The 14,687-nt window shown below is 52.3% G+C and overlaps 1 protein-coding gene across 1 annotated transcript in view; it reads left to right on the top strand.

Moving 5' to 3' along the window:
• The first annotated feature begins 2,002 nt into the window (after positions 1-2,002).
• SNPH (syntaphilin) overlaps positions 2,003-14,687 on the top strand; it is a 39,056-nt gene continuing 26,371 nt past the window's right edge. The window contains exons 1-2 of the mRNA XM_046677961.1: positions 2,003-2,107; positions 2,357-2,461. The gene's annotated coding sequence lies outside the window, so the exon portion shown is untranslated. The remainder of the gene's footprint in view (positions 2,108-2,356; positions 2,462-14,687) is intronic.

Genomic DNA, 14,687 nt, shown 5'->3' with positions numbered 1-14,687 from the left:
CCGATAGGAGAATTCAAATTAATTGAATAGAGGGAAAAATATAACCAATGCCAAAAAATTCTATGGGCATTTGTTGCAAAATTACAGGCATTGTTATAGGGTGATGGATTTGCCACAAATCAAAGCTACAGAGGGGCCGGCCTGGTGGTGCAGCGGTTAAGTTCAAACGTTCAGCTTCTCCATGGCCTGGGGTTCGCCGGTTCAGATCCCGGGTGCGGACATGGCACCGCTTGGCACGCCATGCTGTGGTAGGTGTCCCACATATAAAGTAGAGGAAGATGGGCATAGATGTTAGCTCAGGGCCAGCCTTCCTCAGCAAAAAGAGGAGGATTGGCAGCAGTTAGCTCAGGGCTAATCTTCCTCAAAAAAAAAAAAAAAGCTACAGAAAAAGATTTAACTTTGAAAAGCAACAGTAACTTTAAAATAATTGTTTTTTCATGTATTATAAATGTTATAAATATTAACTATTTCTTACCAGGCCAGTACTGCAGCATCATATTATAAAGTCGGTGAAGTTAGTTCACAAATTCTCCTTCAGCTTAGGATGAAGAGTAGAGGGCACCAAGTTCAGCCTTGTCGAGAGCAGAGACTTAAGGACTTAAGAGTCTTAAGAACAGGATGGCATCTGGCTGAGTGTTTTTACAGAAGACTAGCGCAATGCGTGCTTGCTCTCTCATTCACTCAGTCAACGTTTATTGAGCACCTAATACGTGTTAGGTGCTATTTGAGACACTGGGGATACAGTGGGGGACAAAACAAAGTTCCTGCCCTCGTGGAGTGTACATTCTAGTGGGGGTGACAATGACAAACAGGAACTGTACAATATGCGGCTGTGAGTGACATAAAGCAGAACCAGGGCAGAGGGGGAAGGGGAGGAGGGAATTACCATTTTAGGGAGGGTGGTCAAGGCAGGCCTCCCGGAGACGGTGACATCTGAGCAGAGATCTGGAAGGAGTGAGAGATGGCTTTGAGCAGAGGAATGACTGATCAGAGAGTTAGGGCTTGTTCAGGAGGAGGGAGCCCTTCCCGCTGAGCCCCACTTCTCACAGCCGGAGCAGATAAGAAACCAGGCCCAGAGAGTGAATTAACTCACCTGAAGTTGCATGGCTAGAAGTGGGAGGGCTAGGCAGAGAATCCAGTTTTCTGGGTCTTGGCTTCCCCTGTGATAGCAGGTGGAAGACAGAAGGAAAAGGTGTATAGCAAACACTTTAGGTTCTGACTAGTTTTCCATCTTTCCAAAGACTCACCATCTTTTTTTTTTTTTTTTGCTTTTTCTCCCCAAATCCCCCCACTACATAGTTGCATATTTTAGTTGTGGGTCCTTCCCGTTGTAGCATGTGGGACGCCGCCTCAGCATGGCCTGAATAGCAAGCGGTGCCCTGTCCGGGCCCAGGATCCAAACCGGCGGAACCCTGGGCCGCCCAAGCCGAGCGCGGGAACTTAACCACTCGGCCACGAGGCCAGTCCCAAGACTCACCATCGTAATACTTCAAAGATTTTCGTTTTCAGATATTTAAGACTCTTGCCATCATCTTTCTTGGTAGTCCAAGTGCTGTTCGCATTACATAACCCTGGTACTCAGAGATACATGGTTTGGGGTGTGAAAAATGTCCCTAAAGAAATGCAGATAAAATTATTATTTAACATAAGCCGACTGTGTGCCAGGAAGTGTGGGTATCATCATCCCCTGTTACAGGTGAGAAAGCTGAGGCCCAGAGAGGTGAAGGGACTTGCTCAGGATCACACAGCTTGCCAGTGGACCAGGGCGCTTTCCGCCAGGCGCCACAGCCGGGCTCCAAGTACAGGCTGGTGCGTGGGTGGGAAGGGACTCCATTCCGTGCGTGCTCGCGTCTCCGCTCCCGCGCCCTCTGGAGCAAGATGCCAACTATCTCTTTAAGAAGGAAAGTGAAGACGGGCCGCTTACGCAGCCGCCGGCGAGCCGCGGACTGGCTGGTCCTTTCCATCCACCTCGCCCTCCCCTCCCTCCCTCCCTCCCTCCCGGCAGCCCCAGCCCCGGCGAGCGCCCGGCCAGCCGCCTCCAGCAGGGGCTCCGGAGAGCAGTTCGGCGGCCCGGGCTGGGCAGCCGAGGCCATGGGAGCCTCCGCAGGTGATGACAGGGACCCCGGGGCCTCCGGGCCCGCCGCCCGGCTGCGCTCGCCGCCGCCCCGAGGGCCGAGGGCGGGGTGGGGGGAGGGGAGGCGCGGGCCGCCGAGGAGCCGCCGGAGCGCCCGGCCCGAGCCTGCCCTGCGGGCTTCTGGCTGCGGCGGCCCAGCTGTCAGCGGTCTGGGGCTCGGTGCCCGCTGTCCCCGCCCGCGTTCACCCGCCCCTGTCTGTCTGCTTTTCCCCACCGCCGCAGGTTGCTGATCCGGGCCAGACAGCTGCAGCAGCGACTGCAGAGGCGCTGCGCCAGGCGGCCGGAGTGGTGCGAGCCGGCGGGGCTGCAGAGGGCCAGTGGACTCAGGTGAGGAGGCCGCGGCCGAGCGGGAGGGGGCCCTGCCTGCACCGCGGCGGGCGGGCGGGCGGGGGCAGCTTGCGACCGCTAGCTGCGGTAGGATCCCTCCGGGGGCACCGGCCGAAGAGGGGTTAACTGTGACTCATTCTTACCTTCCCTTCATTCCCCTACATGCCTCTAAGCGCCCCCCCACTCCTGTGAAATTCACTAATTGGAGGATGCTGAATGCAGCAGGGGAGATGCCCAAGGAGGGCGATTAGGAGGGTTTTAAGGACCACCCAGTCCTATTTATCTTCCTCTTCGGGCATTTGGCAAACATTTAAACCGATTTCCTTCTTGGAGGTGGAGCAAGAGTACCTAGGGGTGGGAGAAGGATGGAACCCTACACCCAACCCAAGGTCAAGTGCCAATGACTGCCTCGTTCCCATATTCCCCCGAGAAGCATCAGAGCCCTGCGGTAGATCCGGAAGACTTGCCCATGACCCCTCTAGTGGGAGATCTGAGCCTCAGTCTCCCTGGAGCCCCCGTGGGATGTGATGCGTTCTCCTTGTGCTCCTCAGCAGGGAGCTGGGTAGCCCCATATCCCATCCCCGACCCTGCAGACTGAGGAGAGGCCTGGTCTACCTGTTTCCTCTGACCTTCTGGTGGTGTGGGGTGGGCTGGAGGGGCTTCCCTGAAGCAGATGATCTCCGCAGGCAGGGGGGTGGAGGGAAAGTGCCAGCAATTGGAGTTCTAGTCCCTTAGCTTGCTAGTAGGCCACAAGTAGCCATCTTAACATTCTTTAGGCGTGGGTGTCTGTTTGCTCATCTGTTAAATGCAGGAGTTGGATTAGATGGTCTGTACGATTTTAATATGCCCCTCAAGTAGCTCTTACATGTCAGGGGGATCCCTCTACTGAAGCAACCCAGAATTTAAATAATTGGGGTTTCCTTAATTGATCTCTTTTAGCTCTGGACTTCTCAAGTGAAACGTTGACCTTGTGGGCCTCCTGGAACGGGAGGCATCAGACAGTCCTATATTGGCATCCCTGCCCCCTCACCGGGGTACCGTTGTCAAGTTACTTCCCACCTCCAAGCTTCAGTTTCCTCATCTGTAAATCTGGGAAGTACGTGCCTCAAAGGGTTGGTGTGAGGATTAAATGAGATGTACATGGAAGCACCTAAAATAGTGCCCGGCATGTAGTAGGTTTGCAGGGACACAGGACTCAGGAGACAGACTGGGGGAAGAGAGGAGGGGTGGCTGCTTCCAGTCCTTTGCTCTTCCCCTCCCCCTCCCCCACCAGTCTCTTCCACATCCCTGGGGATGCTGTGCCTGCCAGGGGACAATGAATGCTGGAGTGTGCTGGGCTGCTGGGCTGAGGACCTAGGAAGCAGCCAAGAGGTACAGCCATTTCCATTGCAAAGGCTGTGACATCATCCTAGCAAATGATGGTCCCAAGGAGGCGTCTATAGCCCAGCACGGGGTTTGGAAAATCTTGGCATCTGAGGGCAGAGACCCTAAGGGGACAGAAGCATCAGAATCTTGTGTGCGGGCAGGGGGCAGGGACCACGGCTTCCTGCTTTCATCTGGGTCCCACTACTGCTCCCTCGCCCTCCCTGGAGTCTCTCACTAGAATCTCCCAGAGACATGCAGTCGGGTTTTTGGTGCCCATGTTTTCGATTCTTTATCTTCCCTCCTGCTGTCGTTGTCAACCAGCATTCACCTTCTTGCTCCAGTTTATTCCACAGATGCACTCTGCTTCTTGACAGCATAATAAAGAATGCTCCCCATAGGGTGGGGCGGGGCATTTGGGCCAAAAGAAATTATGTCCCCACCTCCTGTAAATCCCCATTAGATTGTGAGCTCCTCCCAGCAGAGGCCCTGTCTTTTTCCTCTCTGTGTCTCCAGTGTCTAGCCCATGGCTAGCACACAGGAGGTCCTCAGTGAGTGTTGAATCGAATAAGTTTGAGAAAATTATGTCCCTAAGCCAATTAGATTAGGGAGAAACTGTGGGACTGTGTTGATGGTGGAGGTGAAAGCCCTTTCAAGTATAGGGCCCTGTGCAGGTTGTTGGTTGTTCTTACTATTGCTGTTACTAATACTATTATTATTGTTGTTGCTAATATTGTCATTATTGCCATTGCCAGTGGCCCACAGTTGTTTCTCTCCTCTAGTGAGGCTTGAAGGGGCTAGATGGACCTGGCAGAGTGCTGACATTGGCAAACAGATGGCGCTGGCTGGTATAAGATGAACGTGAGGAGGATGGGATGAGAGCGATTCCAGCCGTTCGTTCGCTGTGTTTGGGGGAGGGCGCAGATGAGGAGAACCAAGTGGCTGGAATGGACATGCAGCAGTACTCTCAGTATCATTTCTGGACTCCCAGCCCATGACCTAGCTCAGGTAGTCCTCATATGACATCATACCTATTTGAAAGATGAGGAGACTGAGGCTGAGAGAGATTGACGTGCCTAAGATTGCACAACTACAGGTGGCAGAACTGTAATCTGACACCAGCTCCATCTGACTTGAAAGAGTGTGCTCTTCCAAAGGTTCCCTGCCCACCCCCCGTCCGTCCCTTGCTGTTGTGTGTTGGAGCTGTGTGTACACTTGCACGCATGCATGGGGAGAAGGGAAAGCGGTGAAGGAGTCATGACAGGAAGTCAGGCGTTTCCGAAGCGATGGCTGCAGGGGACCCGCTGGGCTGAAGAGTGTGTGAGTCAGTGCTGGGAAGTCTTCCTTTCACCGTGAGCTCCGCTTTGCTGGTGGGCGGTGCCCCTCGTCAAGGAGAATGGCTGGGAATGAATGACAGTCATGACAGACGCCCTCTCTGAGCGCTTCCTGTGCGCTGTGATCTGTTTTACCCAGGTTCGCTTATTGACTCCTCAGACAATCCCAGTATGTAGAGCTATAATTTTACCCGTTTTACAGGTGAGAAAGCCGAGGCAGGGAGGCAAAGGGTCTTGCCCAGAGTTACACGGCTGATGTCTTGTGGAACCTGAGGAAGTTAGGCTGGAGGTGCGCTGTGCTGGGAGTCAAAGGGCTGCTTTTAGTCTGAGCCCTCTCACTGAGTAACTGGGTGAGCCGGATTCCCCCCAGATGTCGGGGTTCCCATCGCGCAGGTGGACCCCATGCATCTACTGGCTCTAAAAGGCCTAAATGCCACCTTGTCCCAGAATAGGAGTGGAGGGGACTCCTTGTCTGGCTAACATTGACAGCATTTGTTTATTATTAATTAGCCAGGCCCTGGACTACGTGCACGGGGTACAGGAAGGGGTAAGAGGTGATCCTCGGTTTCAAGAAGCTCACAGCTGACAGAGGGAGACAAATATGTAGACCTGTAGTGATGATAAACCATCCAGGCGCTGTGATAACACTGACACAGGGCGTAATGGGACGGGGGAAAGGGATGGTCTTTCCCACTCAGTGGGTCAGGAAGGCTTCAGCGCGATGATGCCATTGTCTTCTCCTTATTTTCTGCATTGAGTTTGTGAAACAGTAATAATAATAAAATATTCTACCCAGTTTAGGACATTTCCAAGCAGCTCTAAAGACTCATTGGCATTTGACCCAGCAATCCAAAAGGTGGCCACAGATTCTGGGGGACCACTCAGGCTTGCTATGTAGCACGGGTCCGATGGAGCTATCCATTTGTCCCAGGTGGGCCAGAGCCTTTCCTGTCCTTAGAGGCTTCTAGAGGCAGGACTCAAATTCCTCCTGGGAAGCCTGTCTAGTGCCTATACCTGTCCAATAGGCTTGGGGAATGGCCCCTCATCTCTCCTCTCAGCATTCCACCTGTCTGGAGCACCTAACACCTGGAGAGGTGAAGGCATTTACCCAAGATTACTCAGCAAGGCTGGGATCATAACTCTGACCTAATGGGGATTGCATTTCTGAGCCATATGGGACCTTTCTACATCCAGGTCACCAAGGGCCTGAGGGCCGTTTCTCCACTTGATGGGCAGCTCGCACCGGGTGAAGGTCTGATGCGGGCCATTTGACGTTTGAGCTGGGGGCCGTTGGAGAGAGGGAAGCCTGTGTTCCCTGGGCTGCTTTGCACCTCTTAATGGACAGATATTTTATGAAGTGTTTGTCACATGCTCAGCACTCTCCTCTGAACTGAGGTGCTGAGCCAACCAAAAGGGAGCGTCTGGGAAGCAGCCTGGCACAGTGGAAAGAACTAGTGCCGGGGAGACAGGAGACGCACCTCGGCTCTGCCATCGGCTCTCTGGGTGCCTGAGGAGGGGCCTTTGGTTTTCCACACCTGCAGAATGAGAGCCAGTGGTGGTGTCTCTGGGGACTCCTCAGGCTGAGACGGGCTAACAATTCAGCACCTCTTCTGTCCTTCTGTAATCACTTTGGGGGTACAAGAGTGGCTTGGCTCCAGATCGCTGTAACTTGAGGAAGAATGAGATAAATATAACAAGAGGCGCGAACAAATGCTCTGTGGGTTTACTGGAGGGAGGGGGCTGGGGAAAGGCTCCATTTAAAAGCCACCTCTTTGAAGCTGGGGTGAGACGCACATCAAGGTGGGGGGTGCTTTTGAACCCGGAGCAGAGCAGCAGAAGCATGCTGCCGTTCTGGGGCAGGAAGGCTGTATAGCAGAAGAGTGATCCTCAGACTCAGGTTTCAAAGATCGGGACATTTGGGAATCTATCCTGGGCTGGCCAACCTTACATTTTGCCAGCTAAGGATATTCAAGTGACAGTTAGAGTTCTGTTTACTGTCACCATCATATGGTGAGAGAACCAGCATTTAAACACCTCTGTCCCCAAAGTAAGAAGGCTCTATAGTATTGGAACAAAAGGTACTCCTTCAACGTGAGTGCATTTTGCGTTATTAAAAACTCACTGCATCATCCGTATTTTGCTCATTTTGCTGCAGACCAGTGTTCTTGTGTCTGACGCTGAGTCAGGCTGCTTGGGTTCAAATCCTGGCCAAGTTACGTTTTCTGTGAGAGCCTCTCTTTGCTCATCTGTAAAGTGGGGACATGATAATACCTACCTCATAAGGCCATGTAGGAGGTCTCCAGGTAGTTCTTACATGTACGGAAATATGGAAAGCAAGGGGCCTCCAACCCAGCGGTCTACAGAGCAAAACATGTCGGTTGGGCTGTTTGGGGCTTATAGCGAATTGCACAGAGCATCCCTGAAAGGGGTGGCTGCTGGCCTCCCCCCACCCTTCTTGCCACGCACGAATGTGGGCCCAGTGCAGTTAGAGCTTCTCATCCATCAGACAGAAATCCGGATGTTTGTTGGTGACATTTCTTGATTTTTTTTTAACTGTGGCCAACTAGACAACATTTTTAAGTGCACATATTAAAATATATCTGTGACAGGCCATCAGTCTCTGTCCTCTGGTGCCATGTTCTAGATGCCGGACACGTAGCACTCAGTAGTTGTCAGCTGAGGCTCAGGGCGGAGAAGGGGAACAGGCTGGAAGGCCAGTGAGGGCCAGGGCACACCTTGTCTGCAAGGCTAGGTGACGCGTTCCTGTGGCAGCCTGTGATCCTCTGCGGCTGGGTCCCCAGCGTCAAAGGCCCTGTTTGTGCCCCTTCCCTTTCAGCAGCACTGTCACGATTGAGTCTCTAGGGACTGAGGTCTCCAGACACTTCTGTGTCCCCTTGAAGCTGGCACTAGTCCAGCCTCCCTACCACAGGGTCCCTGGAAGCTTGGTCGACAGGCTCCAAAGAGGGAATTTGGCTGATGGCCTGTGAAGCTGGCACAGAAGCTGCCCTCCAGAGGCAGGCGTGAGAAGAGGCACTGACAGCTCCTGATCTTTGGAAGCCGGGCTGGCCTCGTGTCTGAGGTTCTGCCGCCTTCTGCTTGGGGTGTGAAGAGGTCTGGGCAGCAGGCCCTCTCTGTAGACAGCCCCGCCACACGGCCACCACAGAGGAGAAGGTGGGATCTGACTGGGGAGGAAACCCAGAGCCTTCTCAGAGAGGGACCTCAGAGCAGTTCCTAACTAGCAGGAGGAGCCCCGCTGACATGGTTGCAGGGCATTCTGGGATTCAGAATAAAGCCACTGATGACGGTTTACATTTTTGTTGCTCCAGTTAATCGAATATGCATCAAGACCCACCGTGGTAAGGCCCTATCTTGGCCACGGTGAGGGAGTGCAAAGAAGTATTTACATCCATTCCTTCTGCCACTACGTACGCAGTGTCTGTTCCATGGGCAGCCACCCAGGTGTGGTCCCTACCCTCTGGCTTGGTGGCCTGATGATAAAGATATATGGACGGTGCACGGGGCCTTGCTCGTAGAAACGTTAATAACAGCTGCCATTTGATCGTGTGCCTTCTGAGTGTTAGGTGCTGGCCACATAGCTCCTGTTTTAGAGGGTGGATATGGGGGTTGAATGGACTCTTCCTCTGAAGCCCCCAGCACTGTGCCTGCCACACAGTGACACTCGATGAAAGGGGAGCTGCGTCGTTCTTGACCTGGACAGCTGGGCAGATGCAGAAGAAACACCAAGACACAGATGGTCAGAGAAACCAAGATGAGGCAAAACAATTCAGGCCCCCTTAGCCTGTTATCCTCATCTTATAGACGAGGACACCGAGGCTCAGAGAGGGGAAGTAGTTTGTTCGAAGTTACACAGCTGCTGTGTAGCAGGGCCAACGCTTAAATGCTGGTTCGTTTGGCATGGAAGCTGTTCTTTCTTCTAAGCCATATTGCCTCTAAATAAGTGATTCATGAACAAAGTAATGAAACTACCACGTAGGACAGGTGTGGCCCAGTGCTGCCTGGTGAGGTAGGGAGCTTTGTAGTTGAGGAAACTGAGATGACTAGAGAGAGGAAACAGGCCAGAGTCACACAACCTTGAACCTGGGGTCAGGACTCCAGCCCAGGTGTTGGGCGTGGCTTCCCATACTGTCAGGACAGAATGTAGGCTTCAGCGGTAAAGATCGTCGTCTGCAGATGCTCAAAGTACAGTCATGGGAGAGAGCCCGGTCTTCCACATGCCCTGAGGGGCAGACCCCAGACCAGCCCTTACAAGTTCCAGCCAGGGAGGCAAATTTTGGCTCAGTTCAAGGAAGGACATTCTAAAATGGAAAACTATCTAGCAATGGAATGGTGTATTTTGCGAGCTAGTTCATCATCGCTAGGCTGTGCGCATAGGTCTGGATGTTCTAGAAGGAATTCTTGCCATGGGACGGAGTTTGGAGTGGCTGAGCCTGACAGTCTTTTGACCCAGAGGATCTGGAATTCTAGTGTAGGACTGGTCACAGATGATGCAAGCTGTGTGTGCCACTGGTGTTCCCATGAGAAAGAGTAGCTGTAGGGCTATCTGGGAAGGCTTCCTGGAGGAAGAAGAAGAATTAGAGCAGGAGTGAAAGGGAGAGGAGTAGGACTGTGTAAGATGAGTGAGTCCTGGGGCAGTAAGCCCACCAGTCTGGCTGGGTTACGGGGCTGGTGCCCTTCAGCAAATGGCATTCCCCTGTTCTCTTTGGCCTCTTAAATGGTGGAAACAGAGGCACAGCAAATCCTGGGTCTTTCCTACAGCCTCATTAGGAGGCTGGTCTGGCACCACTTCCCATCTTACCTCCCAGCCACCCCCTCCTCTCTTCATTGCACCCCTCATCTCCCTTCCATCCTCCCTTTCAGAAGTGGCCAACTTTGGACATCTGAGCCCAATGAGAAGAATGGCACACCAAGCATTGCCTCTGCAGAGAGGCGGAGCCTATGGCGTCCCACGGAGGCCACTTTCCTCACATTTGGGGCACAGAGCCAGAGTCAGGCGAGCCTCGGCTCCTTCCCCCAAAGCAGCCCTGGGCCTCCTAGGAGCTCCTCGCTGCTCAGGGTGACCTCCTGCTTCAGAGGCAGGCCTGGCTCTTCTCCAGTTCTGCTACTGGTTAGCCTGGGACCTGGGACAAATTGTCTTCCCCTGGGGCCATGTTCCCATCTACCAAAGAGGGCTCGATCGTTCCTGCCTGAAAGGAGAAGGGATGATCTGCTGAGATCCTCTGTGTGAAATGGACACAGCAGCCATCCCCACAAATACCACTGCTCCCTACGGCCTCAGCTGCTTCTCTGCCCCTCTGAGTCCCACCAGGTTAATGAAGACAGCTACACCACACACCGGGCAGGGGTATGTGACCTTCCAGCTTCCTCCTACAGCTCTGTTGAGGAAAGTAGTTTTGCAAAAGAGGAAACTGAGTCTCAGGAAATTTAATCAGCTCATCCAAGGTCCCACAGCTATTACATGCGGCCGAGTGACCAAATACCTGATACTAGAGCCAGAGAAGGGCATTTTGATGCTTTGTTACCCCAGAAATGTCCCTGAGGCACCCTCAGGTGCTCCACCTTGGGCCGGCTGTGTCCCCCCGTGGCCGTTCCCTTCCACATGTGACTTTTTCTCACCCCTCTTCGCTCTGCCTGATGTTGTCTTCCTGCCACTGCTGTCTCCCGGGTTCCAATCTGTGTCCAGGCCCAGCTCCAATGCCATCTTCCAGGACTCCCTCTTCTGACTCCCACAGCTCCTTCACAGAGCCCAGGCTCTTGGTCACCATGCCAAGCACCATGCTCCGAGGATGGCGAGTACCTGACCCCTCCCCACCCTCCTGTTCACTGCCCTGCAGAGACTAGCCCATGCTGGGTGGAACCCACGGCCCAGCCTGGAGCGTAGGACAGCTTGAGTCAACTCCCTGTTTTGTGGCTTCCTTCTGGAGAGCCCCTCTCCACCCCGACAGGAGGGGGCTCCTCACTCTGGGGCCTCTGTGCCTGGGAGAGGATGGGCCTTACAGTTTGTTAGGGCCAGCAGGAGGTTGCTGTGGTAAGGAATCCCGGGGCCAGCATCCAGATGAAGGAGACCAGGCCAAGAGCCTAGACAGCATCAGACCCCTCGCCCTGCCCTCCGAGTGGTCCAGAACAGAGAGCATGGACTTTGGACTTGGCCTGGACTGCCAATTCCGTCTCTGCCATGGATTGACTTTGTGACCATGGGCAAGTCACTTAATTTCTTTGACCCTTTGAATCCTCCATAGTAAAAATGGGCATCATGATCATAATTGCAGCCTCATAGGAGCAAAGCTGGTGTGAGAATTAAACTAGATTAGAAATTCCATATGTGTGAGGCCCCCAACACAGGGTTTGGTACACAGTAAGTGCTTAATAAATGCCAGTACTCTTCCATCCATGGTTAGAAAGAAAGAACTGTATAACTTCCCTCATTTTCCAGAAATCTGATACATCTTCAGTTGGTAGTGAGCTCCCCTCTCACTAGAGGTGTTCAAACTGGGTGTGGGTGACTGCAGAACAGCAATGTTACTTAGAGAAATGGAGCTTCAATCAGATGGATGTTGGGCTTTGAAACCTGCAGATTCTTTGCTGCCCTGAATTTCTGTGATTCTGTGAAGTCTTGACTCAGATCTCGTTAGTCAGTTATTAGAAATCAGTCGAGGTTTGGCGTGGATGTCTGTTGAGCACAGATAAAAGGGAATTCTGCTGGAGCTGTGAGCTAGTTGGAGGCTTTCTCCCGAGAGGAGGCAAGGCTGGAAACAAAATCAGGTCCAAGAAGAAGAGCTGGAATACATCCTGTGGAGGGACCCTGGCCGGGCTGTTTGGGGCTTGTGGCTAAATGTTTAGTCTGAATTTTGGGAAGGCCCCACCATGGCTGATAGAAGTCAGGGACTGTGTTTGATGGACCTCTGAATCCCAGTGCCCGGCACAAGCCAGGCACACAGGAAGAACTCTAGAAAAATAATGAGCAAATGACAGGTAGCCTTGGTGTCTCTTTCCAATGGAATCCCAGGTTGAGAGATTGTCAGGGCTGCCCTAGAGGCCATGTGGCAGTTTCATACTCAATGTGTGTGCGTGTATCTCTGTGTGTTGTCCATGTGCGTGTGCCCGGCTTGCTGCGAAGGACTCCTCCAGCTTGCTGCTGCTCCTCCTTCTCTTCCCCTTGCCCCTCCCTCCCTTCCCCATGTACCCACTGATCTGCTTCCTATCACTATAGATTACTTTGCATTGTCTAGAATTTTATATAAATGGAATCCTACAGTATGTACTTTTTTCGTCTGACTTCTTTCACTCAGCATAATTATTTTGAGATTCGTGTTTTTGTGTATATCCATAGTTTATTCCTTTTTACTGCTGAGTAATTCCATTGTATGGAAGGGTAAACCACGATTTGTTTATCCCTTCATCTGTTGATGGACATGTGGGCTTTTTCCAGTTTTTTGCTGTTATAAGTAAAGCAGCTATGAACATTTGTGTCTAAGTCTTTGTATGGATGTACACCCCATTTCTTTTGGGTAAATACCTAGGAGTGAAGTGGAGTGACTGGATCATTTGGTGAATATATATTTGACTTTTTAAGAAACTGCCAGAGTGTTTCCAAAGTGGTTGTACTGTTTTACATTCCCTGCAGCAATGTGGGAGTTCCGGTTTCTCCACATCCTCACCAACACTGGGTGTGGTCAGTCTTTTTAATTTTAACCATTCTGATAGCTATGCAGTGGTATCTCCTTATGACTTTAATTTGCATTTTCCTAATGACTAATGATGTTGAGCATCTTTTTGTGTGCTTATTTCTCATGCATATATCTTCTTGGTGAAGTATCTGTTCAAATATTTTGCCTACTTTTAAATCTTTAACCATTTGGTTATTGACCGTCTTATTTTTTAGTTGTAAAAGTTCTTATACATTCTGGATACAAGTTCTTTGTTAACTATATATTTTGCTATTTTCTCCCTGTCTGTGTCTTGCCCTAGAAGAACCCTGTGGGAGGTTCAGACTCTGTGTGCTTGTGTGTGTGTATGTGCGTGTGTGGGTGAGAGAGAGAGACTGGCTTCCGCAGAGACTCCTGCTTCTGAATTCATGTCTTCTCTCCTACCATCTAATCACAGAAAGACAGCACCCAGAGGTACTTAAAGTTCTCACATCTCAACAGCTTCGTTTTGTGGACAGGGAGCCTGAGTCCCTGAGACCCCACGGATGTAGTGTCAGAGCCCACACAGACCCCTGATGCCTAGAGGAAGAGGGCGCATGGGGGGGCACCTTGATGCCTTTTATTCCTGTGACCCTTTCTGAGCCTCCCTCCCCTTGTCTGTAACGTGGGCACAGCAGTGCCTTCCTATGGGTGAGAGGCTGGAGCAGAGCCGTCTAGCCGACCATCCTAGCTCCAAAGCCGAGGATCTGTGTTGGCGCTCTCTCTCACCCTCACATGGCCTTGAGGGGCAGAGGAGGAGGACCCATGTATTCATTAGGGAGGGTTTGTTGAGTGCCTGCTGGCCGGGTTTAGGGATGCGCCACTGGAGCAGTGCTGGGCACACTTTTCTGCTTTGCTCTGAGCTGTGTGGAACCTGGCTGAGGGCCTCATCACCTCTTCTGCCAGAGCCCTTTCACAGCTCACCAGCAGCACACATGCTGCCTAAGCCCAATACCTCTGTGTGTGTGTGTGTGTGTGTGTGTGTGTGTGTGTGTAGGCTTAGAAACCCTCAAAAGATGGAATATTGTGGTCCGCAGGTGGAGATGTGTGTGAACAGCCTGTGTCCCATTGGTGTAAGAAGTGCTCCAAAAGGAGGTTGCACAGTGGGGCCACCAAGGAGGGAGCCGTGAACTGTCTCCTATGAAGCTACGCACAAGCGTCCATGCTTGAATTGAGCTTGGAAGATAAGTAGTAGGTGGAAGAAGCTTGGAAGGAAGATAAGTAGGTAGAAGCAGCTTGGGAGGAAGATAAGTAGGTGGAAGCAGCTTGGGAGGGCTTTCTAGGCAGAGGGCACTGCATAGGCAAAAGCATGGAGAATCCACAAGGTGAGCTCTGTCAGGATGGTTGGGAAGAAGATGGGATGGGAGATGAGGCTGACAAGGAAGGCAGAGGTCAGGTTGTTACAACAGCTCTATGAGGGGGGAGGTGTTATCTCCATTTTCTAGATGGGGAAACAGGTACCAAGAGGTCAGGAGAGGTGTGCCCTTAGGCCTGTGAGTCAGCGGCAGAGCCGAGTGTCCTGGCTGCCAGCACTGTGCTCTCTCTACTGCGCCAGGCTGTGTCCTGGGAAAGATGTAGGGTGCAGCTCTCTCAGGGCCCCTTTTCCAGGTACCTGGATAGACTGTGTGGATCCAGGACTCCCGCATCATGTTTGGCTGCCTGACTCTCTTCAGCAGGTGTTCACTAGGCCTTGATTCCGGATCCAGCCCTGTTCCTGGGAAGACCCCCAGCCACCGAAGGCATGATGCCCTCTTCTCTTTTGGCCCAGGGTGTCGCCGCTCACAGCACACAGGCCAGAACTGCCACTGCCACTCTGGATACTTATGT

Source organism: Equus quagga, chromosome 12 (assembly GCF_021613505.1).
Source record: "Equus quagga isolate Etosha38 chromosome 12, UCLA_HA_Equagga_1.0, whole genome shotgun sequence".
Lineage (NCBI taxonomy): Eukaryota > Metazoa > Chordata > Mammalia > Perissodactyla > Equidae > Equus > Equus quagga.
This window is presented reverse-complemented; position numbering and strand designations above follow the sequence as displayed.